Source organism: Enhydra lutris, unplaced genomic scaffold (genome assembly GCF_002288905.1).
Source record: "Enhydra lutris kenyoni isolate GAN:26980312 unplaced genomic scaffold, ASM228890v2 scaffoldscaffold9, whole genome shotgun sequence".
NCBI lineage: Eukaryota > Metazoa > Chordata > Mammalia > Carnivora > Mustelidae > Enhydra > Enhydra lutris.
Genome location: NW_019154093.1, coordinates 56,214,766 through 56,227,250, shown reverse-complemented (window position 1 = coordinate 56,227,250; position 12,485 = coordinate 56,214,766). Strand labels below are relative to the sequence as shown.

General features: G+C 47.2%; 1 protein-coding gene across 2 annotated transcripts in view; it reads right to left on the bottom strand.

Moving 5' to 3' along the window:
• The window catches only part of LOC111143499 (leucine rich repeat containing 8 VRAC subunit D), a 118,593-nt gene extending 107,307 nt beyond the window's left edge, over positions 1-11,286 (bottom strand). The window contains exon 1 of one of the 2 annotated variants that reach the window (XM_022497301.1): positions 11,068-11,286. The gene's annotated coding sequence lies outside the window, so the exon portion shown is untranslated. The remainder of the gene's footprint in view (positions 1-11,067) is intronic. The other variant, XM_022497303.1, reaches the window with a different exon arrangement.
• Between the last annotated feature and the right edge of the window lie 1,199 nt (positions 11,287-12,485).

The window sequence follows — 12,485 nt, the reverse complement described above, 5'->3', positions numbered from 1 at the left end:
TGGGTTCCCATCACTGCTGGGCCACTGCCGGTGTATGGCCCTGAGTCCCTCAGCTACTCAAGGTCATGGGGAAGTGCAGCCAGACTGCAGAACTCAGCTTCAGTGCCCTAGGCTACACAGTGGGGGTGGGGGGGTCAGGAGCAAATGAGTTACTCCATGCAAAGTGCTCCAAACAGTGCCTGCAGGCATGAGTACTACCTAAGTGTGTCCTATTATTTCCAGAATGGCAGTCCTCTTTGAGATTGTGTTCTGCAAGTGTATTTTACAAGAAGGTTCAAGAAGACTTCTCATATAAATTTGTTTATCCATAATGCCCTAAACCAGCACAAAGATTATTTACAGGTTTCACTTCCTGATAGGATCTTCCAGGATATCCATCTGTGAACTAGAGTCCCTGGAAGAACAAACGTGGAATTTGAAGAATTCTTCTTCTTCCCAGCAATAGTGCAAGGAAATCTGCACCCATTTTCTCAATACTGCAAACCGGCTTCCATAATGAAAAACAAAAACAAAAACCAAAGACCTTCACTGCATTAAACCAATGGGGGGGGGGGGTGGCACACATTTTTTAAAATGCATTTTTATTCTGAAAGCAACCAAAGCGTTAAAAACTTAAAGTTACACCAGCTGAGAGGGCCCTGGTTCAGCTCATACAGGGATGACAGTCCTATGGACTGGAATAAAACCTGCTGATGAATCAAAAGATTTCCTTCCCAGAAAATGCTGAAATTCCAGGAACAATGTGCTACACTTGGGATGATTAAGAGAACAATGCTATTAAAAATCCCATCTCAGGCTAGGAATCTAGCCTCAACTACTAAGAGGGTCTGCTCAAGTAAGCCCTCCAATCCGAGCAGGCGTTTGTACAACACACTCACGGAAACCAGGAAGGCTCTGCCCCAGAAGAGGAGATACAGCTGAAGGCGGCAGCACTAGTGGCTCACAGCAGGGGTCTGAGGTCGTGCCCTGCACAGGGGCGCCCCGCCAGGAAGCAGGGGCAGAAACCCAGCCTCCGCGGCTCCCCAACAGCATGCCGACCGGGCAGACGCAGTCGTGTTGCCGCTGACTTCACACAAAGGGACCGTAGGGGCCGCTCCAAGTCGTGCTGCGCACACCAGCCCTCCACAAGCAAAATAAGCTGGTGTCCAGAGCCCCGTGGGAGCTGGGGGCTGCCGGGCGGACCCCTCCTCGGACGCGGCTGCGGTTTGTACGGAACCCAGCCAACTTTCTGCAGGGCAGACATTTGCCAGCTCTCCCGGCTTCCTTTTGGTTATCAGCCGCTCTGTAGTCCCTTCTTTCCTGCCTCTGTATGCTCCTTTGGGATGAGAACCCTTTCCCTTCCTTTCCACTCCAATTCTCCTTTTGCAGGAGCCACGACACAAATTAACGCGCTCCCAGGAGGAATGGCAACATAATGGCTCTCTGCCCACCCACATGGATTCTATCCTACTTCTAAATATTTATTGGTCACAATTTTCCCTTTCTCCTGTAAGGACTCTACTTGTCTCGCCCTCTGCTTTCTATTACCCCAGATCGAGTTTGAGATACAAATAAATGCTCCTCTTCCTTATCTTCGGAGGATAGATGATCTTTCTTTACCTCCAACTGGCGCTTACCCCTCGTTTTCTACTCCTGGGCTCACCTGCCCCCTCTGCCCCATACCCAGGCCTCCATGCCTCATTCCCAAACTACGCGTCTGTCACTGAATCTACTACTCCTCAAGCAAGATAACGCTTCAAATGCATTCACTCCAGAAATATAGCGTAACAAATTTAAAGGGCATTAATTGTTACCATTAGAAATATGGGGCTTTTGGTTTTTTTTATTGTTGTTGTTGTTTTTCTGCTTTGTGTGTGTATGGGGGAGGGGGTGCAGAGAACAATGAAATCAAGTTCTGATCTGTTTCCATTTAAACTGATTGTCCAAGGGTACTGAGCTTTTACTCACATCCCAGGCTTCTGTTTTTTTGGCCACTAAGGGCTCTCTATCGCTAAGGACCTAAAGCTTGCAGGCTGTAACCAGCCCACAAAGCCATTTTGTTTGGTCTGCAGTTCTCATTTAAAATGTTGAGTTAGCCAATCTTTTAAAATCAGGAGATTTTAAAGTAATAATCCAGATTTCTGGTTTACAGTGAAAAATCAGAAGATCTGGCAAGAGTTGCCCACATTCCCATATGGCAACAATTGGCTGCTGAACAGATCAGCTAAACAGAGCCCCTTTAGACAGACCTGCACTTTCTAGTTCAGCCCATGTCCACCCCACTCCCTCCTGATCACCCTACCCAGAGGCTGAGGACCAGCTGCCACAGATCGTCCTTGGTGAGGCCCACTTCAGGAGGTGCCTGGCATTTGTTTTGAGACCATAGGGCAGAGCTGGCCTCCCAACACTAAGGCTCCTTCTGGTTGGTGCAAAAATTAGAGATAGGATTACAAAGTTTCGGCTATGTACAGCATTTGCCATGTAGAAATAACGTATAAGGAAAAGAACTAAGAGAGAAGAAAATGTACCATAATAGAAAGACATCTGAAAAGAACTAGGTTAAAGAGAGAGAAAAGCATCCCTCCCTCTCTGGGCATGTGTGCGTGGGACGGGGGTGCATTTGTGCAAGCTGTATTAACACCGCAGACCATCTCCTGACTTGTACTTCATTATTGGCTAAAATGTTAGTGTGAAAAGTAAAACCGCTGAAGTAGAAAGTCTAACAGAATGAATTCACTCCCCTGAAATGATTATACTTGAGCAGAATAAATCTATGAATGGAGTATAAATATGTGATCTAGGTATATGGATAGTGACGGATCCATTGTTTATTTAGAGGACACAGATAGGATTCTTTATTGTTTCCCTGCATATGTTTGCTATGGCATGAGTTTCTCAAGCACTTGGAGGCAACCCCTTATAAACACGAGCTAAGTCTGTATATATTTATGGACAGCAGTTGCTGTAAGGTCACATCTCCCGAGGAGGAGTAAACTCCTACGACATATACCACTACAAGTGGCACTCCATCGCCAACACTGGTGACAAGAGAACAGACCAGAGAAGTCACCAGAACAAGTGATTTAAAAATACCCTCTCCATTCCAGGATCAACTCACCCTCAAGTGGTTTTACGCTGGCTTGTATTTTTGAAAACACTGTGCGCTGGTGAGAACACTGGCCTGGAAGCCCAGAGACCCCGGTGCCACTACGCTCTCCTCTTCACGGCCTGAGTTGCCAGGTTCAGATCTCATCCCTGAATGAGGAGCACAACCCAGACAGGTTGGAACGTCCCTCTATACCTCAAAATCCCATTCTTTCTCTCTCTTTTTTTTTCTGCCAAGAATATGAATAGGTATCATAAAATGAACAGAGAGAAATAAAAGATAAATGAGAACAGTAGATAAGAGAACAGGCTTTGAAACGACAAAAGTAGCTTCAAATTCCACCTCCACCATCTGTTTTTGTTCATTTGTTTGTTTGTTTTTTGCAAACCACATAACCTCTCAAGCCTCAGTTACCTCATCTGTAAGGTGGGAGTAGTCCACTTTCTACTCAGGACTGCTCTGAGGACTAAATGAGAATACACGTAAATTCCAACGCATAGGTTTGGACAAGCAAGAAATACCTAATAAACAGTTATTAGCATTAATTTGGAGTATTCCACAAATTGTCCAATTGCTTCTTGACCAGCTTAAAAAAAAAAACAAACTAGCTATATCTGATAATAAATTGATTTTAAAAGCTTATTCGGTAGGGTAGCGTCATGGATACCATTTTCCAATGAATTTTAATTTTCAAATACTTCTCAGAACTAAGCTTGGAACAATCAGTGACGAAAATTTTGACTGATGGTACTTCACGCCTGATGTGCTGGGCATAAGTCTGTCCTGTCTCCATTGCATGAGATCTGGAGAGGCAGCTCTCTGGGGATCAACATCCTTCAGAGAGAACGGCTGTCTTGTACTTCCTTTCTTCTCCCGCTTTGTAGAATTCATTGCAGTGTTGGTGATCTGTTGACGCTGAGATTTAGCAAAGGAATTTATGGGTTGCTGGGGAAGTGAAGCCTTCTCTGGCAATGTTCCTAACTATTACCAGCAAGCAGAAGAGGAAAGTAAAAGGGTTTTAAGAAATGTGCATAATGGAATCTAACGTTGACATGTGTGAGCCTGGCCCAGCAGGAGATGTCCACAGGTGAATACCGATATCTTGAAAGCCTCAGAGCAGTGGTAGTTCCCAGACTTGATTTCAAACTAGTAAAATCCAAAAGGAAGACTATCATAAAATTGCCAGGGCTTCGGTGACCAAGAAATGACCCGAAAAACCACAGTATCACCACTCTTCACAAGAGGAAAAAAATTAATACCTCAAAGTAGGAAGAACCCAAGATTTTTTAAAAGACCTTTTGAATTGAGGAAACACAGCATTAAAATCAAAACTGAAAAGCTGCTGCATTGTCACCATTCTTTTCTTTCCCCATAGGCTGGGGCAACTCTCGCCATGGGCACCCACTGGAAATAGACTTCCAGTTGGCCCCATTACACCATCCAGTGCAGGGCGCAGCACCTCATGGAGGCACGAAGGGCCACACTGTGAACCATCCAGTGTCTTGGTCATCACCTTCCAAGGATACAGATGTATCCACAGAGCTCCGTGTCTGTCTTGGTAACTAACTGTGAGCCTGTCAGCCTCCAGTGTTTCGAAACCTTTCTGAGAGTGTCTCAGTCAGTATCCAGCCTTTGGGTACAGCTCTGTAAGACAGTGGTTCTCACTCTCGGCTCTACATATGGAATCATTTGACGGCAGAGAGAGCTCTTTTCAAAATGAAACTCCACACCCAGAGATTTTGATTCAATACCTGGGGCTCAAGTAACTTTAAAATATTCCCCAGACTGACTCAGATGAGACCCAGGCAGGGCTGAGGAAAACAGGTGCCGTATTTTTTTTAACTTCACCCTGGATTTCTGTATTATAAACCTGTAAAATGCACCTCTTCAGGTGTTCCTTTAGGGGACAAACATGAATGGAGGGCCTGCCATGAGCAAGACACTAGGAAATCAGTGGAGAACAAGACAGATACGCCCCTGCTCTCATCACGCTGACAGAGAACCGAAGCAAGAGACGAGGCAGGCAAACTACATTCCAGTTTCCTGGGATTAGGTGAACATTCCAGGTTCCTCTGTCCTTAAGCTTGTGGTTTCACAGGTTTCAATAACATCTCCCTGTCTTCTTTCCAGATACTAAAAATCCCAGTATTTTTATCAGGAAAGCAGACAGGCAAGGCCCTGTCCTTTTGGAACTTCCATTCCAGCAGGAATGTCTACATTTTCTAGGTACCATTACATTGGTTCTTCCAGCTCCAGTGTCTTTCCTAAAGTCAGGCATCCCAGCTTTGAACAAAGCATAGTGGAAATTCAAATAAGATTGTTTTCTGTTTGGTTTCCACGATTGTTTTTTGTTTTTTTTTGTTTTTTCCCCCAAAATCTTTTTGATAGAGCTTAGTGTTTCCTGTCTTTTTTAATCTGCAAGAGCAAGTTGGGACAACACTGTGGAAAGTGTTTTCAAAGCCCCTTCCTGGGTTTTGCCACCAAAACACCACCCTCTGACAGTTCCATAATTTCTTTCTTAGCACCTGACCTCCTACCTCCTAGAGAGAAGCTCGCCCAGAGAGAAGCTCACCAGCAAGTCTTCTGATGATTCACATACCCTAATACGGTTTCCCTGGAGGAAATCCCCATTGGTTAGTTATTTCATAATTCAGAAGAGCTTGCTGTCATCTGTAAACCTAGAAATTCCACTGTGTGCTCCTTCTTTTGGATCAATTATATAAATAAGGCCCGAGGGACCCACTGTTTACACACCTCCAAGCAGAGGAGAAATCTTTCTATCCTTAGCTTTTATTTGTGGTCTTTAAGGCGGATGAGTTCTAATGTCTGCTCTGTCACTCCTGTGTAAGCTATAGGTAGTCACATCACCTCCCTGGGCTTCGATTTTCTTATCTATGAAATTCAAGTGTTGATACCTTCCATAAAATTCTACCTTTCTATTCAAATGGAACATCACATCCTTAATTCCAAGGTGACTTCATGTTTGATACAGCCCTTGATAGGATAAAAGGACAGTATCTAAGCGTTTTCCCGTATTTTCTTCTCTCAAGAAATCTCCTATCTTCACAAACATGCCCTCTTCTCTCAGGAATATCCCTCATCTCCAGAGGACATAGACAGCTGTTCCATGTGGACCAGAACGGAAGGGAGAGTAAACAGACTGATCATCTGGGCAGACAACACACCAGCAGGGGATGGGGCACAATGGACATTTATGACAAAGAAGGTGCACGTTAGCTGTGAGATCTGAATTTTGTTCTAGCGCTCTCGATGTTGGATGGCTACCAACCCAAACAAATAATTTATTTAAATCTAGTTTGTTGGATAGATCTAGAACATTTAGAGAACTTGGCACTACGTTCTTTCTGAACTGCCTGCTTCAGAAGACATCTGCGCATGGTGACTTCCTAATGTCATTTCAGAGATAACATGTGAAATCTGGTATGAAATGATACCGATGACAAGCTAAACCCCAATTCTGGGAAAAAAGGCTTGTTTCTAAGCCTCAATCCCCTCTCCTTCCCCAAATGTAAAGTTGTCACTAATGAAGTTATCTTGGGCATATTAACAAAAAGAAAAGGGGAAAAAAAAAAAAAAAAGCTTGGCCAGAGTGGGAACCAAGTCCATGCGTTTTTGGTTTTTTTTTTTTCCCAGTACCACTTATCCTATTTACTCTCCACAAATTTCAAAAGCAACTCTGATCTGGCAAGCTTCAGATTTGCACAGAACGTTAGAAATTCTCTTCCAGATGTCTAAACAGAATTACAAAGACCCCAGAGGATGGAGTACAGATTTCAGAATCTTGCAACAGACTCAAATTAATTTCAAAAGGGGATCACAGGTACAATGTAGTTTGACCACAAACACAGATTTCTCAGGAGCTCCTAAACTAAAGGCCAATCAATCCCTGGAATTCACTTCCATCACTCAGCATCCCAGGTCCAGAATAGGACTAATAGTGCCAAATTACTGGGCTGCGAACAGTATTAATATAAGTGGCTACAAAGCTTTTGGCAAAGTCATCCTCTACTCCTCTCTCACAGGATTAGAAGGCAGAAGCAAGATTTGAAAATCTCAAAGACCTTCAGACTGGACCAAAATAAATAGGATAGCACTGATTATGGACAAAAACCAAAAAACTTCCATTCAATTTCACACACATACAAAAATCTGCCCAGTGAATACAGGGATACAGCAGCTCACACAACAGAGTGTCTGCATGTTTTGACTATTTGGACAGAATCTATACATGGATCTGTACTAGCTACATGCTATTTTTTAAAAAAAAGGAGTTTTGTAAGTTTAAATTGCAGTAAACAGATGCTTATGCCTTGGTTTCATTAAACAGTGGTCCGACTGTACTCTTTGTTGACCAGAACATATTTCAATTATTGCATTCAATTCCAAACACTGTTACCCTCCATGAGAGAAGCTGACAGATAAGACATCTAGAAACCATGTCCCACACAGGAATATGAAAAGAAGTGGACTACTTTGCACTGAGAAAAGGGGAAGGATACATCCTACTGTCTTTGTGAAAGATGTCAAAGGGCTGTCCTGCTTATGTGGGAAGTTTCCAGGAGGCAGTCTTCAGCTCAAATAATTATCATACATAGTTCAAAGATACAAGAGCATGTCCTCATAAGTACAGAGTTCCCTGTTTCTAAGGGTGGTTAAATAGAGGCTGCCTAGCAAGTGTGAGAATTTACTAAAGAAGTTAGACCCGGACCTCTCTAAAATTCCAATTCTGAGTCTGTGATTCCCCACCTACCCAGTATTTCACTGCCCTGCTGGCTCATCTGCCACGATCCCTTGAAAATGCCCTTTTCCTCTGATTAGGTTTTGCCCAGATCCTAATCACTTCAGGCCTGAGCACAGTAGAAATCTCCTAGATTGGCTTCCCAACCTTGACATCCCTCCTCACACGTCAAGAACCACCTCCTTCAAGGCCTATTCTGAGATGTAACTTCACTTCACGGTAACCTTTCTGGTTAGTGTCTAGAGCATGGTTTCTCAACCCTGGCAATATTCAATTTTTGCCAGGATAATTCTTTGGGGTGGGGGCTGTCCTGGGCATGGCAGGAGGGATGTTCAGCTACTATCCATTAGATGTCAGTAGCACCTGTCTCCCAGCTATGACCCCCAACCCAAAACACACAAACAAACAATGTCTCCAGACATTGCCAAATGTTTGCTGGGAGGCAAAATCACCCCTTGTTGAGAACTACTCTTTTTGAGGCAAATGATTAACACCACTGACCTGTGGTTCAAGTTTTCCACTAACTAGATTCTCCCCACCGTCATCAGTCATGTTCTCTGCTCTAGCCAGGCAAACCTATTTACTATCTGTGACTTGTGACAAAGCTCATTGCTTCCCCTAATACATGCTCCTTCCCCTTTCCCCAAAGCACACAACACTTTGTTCTGGCTCCAAAAAACCCTTTCCATTCCACTATTCCTTGACATTTAGAAAAAAATAATCCTTTGCTTCTGGTGGTGTCCTCACCTGTACCTGTCTTAGTGGCCCTCTATTTGTACACAAATCCTCTCCTTCCTCATTAAGGAACCGCAGCACCCACTCTGTTTCTCTGTTTGCTGCTGGCACTCAATAAATACCGATTGGTATTTCTTAGAATGGCAAACATCAGCTCCAATTACACATGGAAAATACATGAAATCCCTTACCAACTACCATTTCAAGAACGTATGTGATCATGAGTACACAGTCTGAACAAAAGTCTGACTTTTTCATACATAGTGCCAATCTACCTACACAACTGGGATTGAACCAAGTCTAACTTCCATCATAGAGCTATCAAAACAATTCAGCTACTGGGACAGGACAAACACATCAAAATATTGTGAAATTAATCAAAAAAGCTCAGCACAATATAAATGTTAAGGGGAAAAGGCCAAGTTTTGACCAAGTTTTTAAAATTCTGTAAACCTCGGCAAGGAGGAAAAGATTCAAAGATGGCTCCATACTTCCCCTGTTCATTGCATCATCCACTAACAGAAGAGACTGGGGGACCGGGTCATCTAAGGACAGTCTCCTCTCCACCTGCTAATGTGTTAAGTTTTAATCAACGAAGTACACACATGCACACCCTCAATAAAAACAAGACAAATCTAAGATCAAATGTTCAAATGCATAAGTAAACCATGCCAATTCATGATTTGGAATCCTCCCCCCCCCCCAGCTCCAGGGATTACTTAATCATTTTATGGGAGGCTCCCTTCCTAACCTACAGAGATCAAACACTCCAAATTGACTTTGCTGGATCCTTACTTTAGCTCATCTCAGGATCCTTCCTCTCTCGCTGTGGCATTTTAACAGGGTTTCAGTCAACTGGTGTGGAAGACAGGAGAAGCGACAACTCTAGCCCTTTCCTAGCTGATGGTAGGTGTTTGGTATTTGTGGACAATAAAAAGAAATGTTGTCTAAAGACCTCATTTACCGGTTATGGTGCAGGATTCTTCCCACGGGTTAGTAAAAAGCAGATGGTCCCAGAAGCTGGGGTGGGGGGAGGTCTGAATCACTGTCATCCTTGGCACTTAAAAGTGCCCTTTGGTTGTTTTTGAGATAAACAGCCCTCACCATTACTGCAGACAGCAATGCCTTGCCTATCCAGACTCTTCCAAAGTCCAGCAGAGAACACAAAATAGGTGCTCAATAAACGATGCCCGAGTGGAATTTTATTATCAGAGCTGGGCAAAGTTTCCAGGAGTCAGCTCCCTCCTTACTCCTGTAGCTCTTTCAAAATAGGTCCTCAGAGCTTTCTTTGCTTAACAAGAAATACTTTTCAAATTCAAGGAAGAGGAAAGGAGAAACTCCACAAAGCAGAGGAAGCCATGTATGAATCCAAGAAGCTCAAGTTGGGCCCCGCAGTTGGCTAGGACTCCCCAGTATCTATTCTCCATCTTTCTGCCTACCTCTTGAGTGCTCCCTCCCTATCACCTTTGCGTTTCTTTCTTTCCTGAAACCATACCCCCCCACACACCTTCTGCCACACAGCCCCCCAACTGCGTGCCCGTTGGGACCACAAATCCCCACCTCTTCCTCTACAGCAGGGACCTACCTCTCCTCCCTCGAACCTGCAGCAGCTCTTCTTCACTGCGGCTGGCTTTTTAAGAAACACAAAAACAAAAAACAAAAAACAGCCCACCTAAAGCCAAAACCCTAATTTCGTTATCACTAAAGGATACCCCAAATTAGGGGGGTACATTAAGAGGAAGGCCTCTATCAACCCTCCAGGAAGCAACTTCCCCCAACCCTCCTTCCCAAGCCCCTCGCCAGGATACGAGCAAGAAGTCCAGTTCCCAAGTGCCCACGCCTTCAAACAAGCTAGAAGCGGATTATACCGGTACCCAACCCGGAGATGGCCCGCGGCGGGCAGGGTGCACCTGCGGGCCCCCAGCTCCCTCCCTCCGGCGCGGGGGGGCGGGGCGCTGGCCTCATTCCCCGCCCAACCCACCCCGCGCGGGAAGCAGGCGAGGGGGAGGCGTTTCGGGAGAAGTTAAAGGGCTCACCTTCTGGGATCCGGGCCAGCAAGGCCAGACACCAAACACCCACCTCCGGGAGGAATCGGCGGAGCCGAAACCGGGTCTCCCCGCCCTCCCGACTGCACGGACGGGGGCGAGAGGAGGGAGCGCGCGCGTGGGGGAGCCGAAGAGGGGCAGCCCGCACCCTCCTCTCCCGGGGTATACCGCCGCCGGCCCAGGCGTCCGCGGCGCCCGCCGCTCCAGCTTGCCGGGAGCGGCACAATCTTCCGGGCCGGAGCGGTCGCAGACGGGAGACCCGCGCTACCCCGCGCGCCGCCCGCGTCCCCTCCGTCCCCGGCCCCCGCCCCTCGCTGCGAGTTCCCGGCCGCAGCCTCAGCGCCCGCCGCGGAGCAGGACGCCTGCGCCGGGGAAGGGGCGCGCTTCGCCTCCGGGGCGGCTCCCACTTGCGCGGCCACGGCCCCGGGGAGGCGCGCACCAACCTTGGGGGGCAGCCCGAGCAGCCTGGCCGCCGAGCCACGGCTTATGCTGAGGCGGGAGGTGGCGGCATCACCTGCGGCGGGCGGCGGCTGCACCGGGACGCGCCGGGGCGGCGAAGGCGCGCGGCGCCCTGGACCCTGCTCCCGAGGCCCCGCCCGCGGCTGCCACCTTGAAGCGCGGCGGAGGAGCCGGGGCACCACGGGCGGCGGCAGCGGCGGCGACGGGAGCAGCAGCACATGACTCTGTAACGGGGGGAATTAGACAAAGCGTAACATGGACTCCGGGCCCGTGCAGGCGCTGCAGCTCCGGGACCAACCGCAGCCAGCGAGCGCCGCGACTGGCTCGGCCGCAGCCAATGGGGCGGGCCCGGGCCTCCATGTGACAGCGAGCGCTTACCCCCGGCCGCCCGGCCGCGCCCGCAGCTGGCCGGCCTCAGCGGAGGGGGCTGCGCGGCCGGTTAGGTGGCCCAGGATCCGGGACCCGCGGCTAGAGGCTGCCAGACGCCAAGCAGGTGCATGGGGCTGGGAAGATCGCTGGTCGCCGAAAGACTTACCTGTCAAACGCCTACCTGAACACGGCGCCGTGCCAGGCAGCCGCTGTCCCCTGGCGGGAGTGGGGCAAGTTCAGCAACCTTCGCCCTTCCTGGGTCTATCCTTTTGACTCAAACTCTGATACTAAGACCTAACGTGAAAGGCAATGAAATGGTAGGGGGGAAATTGCGTAAAAGTCATTTAAGCAGCTTCCAACCCAAGGAGAAAGTACTTGCCTCGGATACTGGGGCAGTCACAACTTTATCTTGGCACGAGTAGCTTCCCAGCCTCGTTTGTTCCGTCTCTGCTATTAAAGATATATTGGAGAGTCCGTTCTTGTTTTAATCCGAGTCTACTCTTTTTTTTCCCCATTCTTTTTTGCCAGAATTGTCTTGTGTCTGAAGCAGGCAGATGAAAGGTTGTCCTCTGCTAAGAGGTGTTTTCCTACCTGATAGTTTTCCCTCTTATTTTTGTTGTAAGATCGAAATGGATTTCCCGTCTTTCTCGTGGGTGGTGAGAAGCAGGAATAAAGAAATAAGGCCGGGGGATGTTTGGAATTGTTGGTTTATAACAAAGCAAATGGTTCCAGCCAATCCTTCAGTATCTCCTTTTGTCGGAATCCACCCTTTTCTGTGAACAATGGGAAGTTTCATCTGTTATCAGGATCCCTCCATGTCAGCGAATGTTCGATCAGCATTTACTCAGTGTTCGGGTGTTCTTTGTAAACATGCTGCACAAAATGCGATGGGGGTACTCAAGAAGGTGTGTGTTCGGATACAGCAAGGCCTTAAAAAGAATGGCTTTCTAGGGTTTCAGGAAGGGCTTGGGAGAGAAGAGGGGGATAGAATGGACCCTAGCATAGTGAGTCTTTGTGGATCAGGCATGGAAAG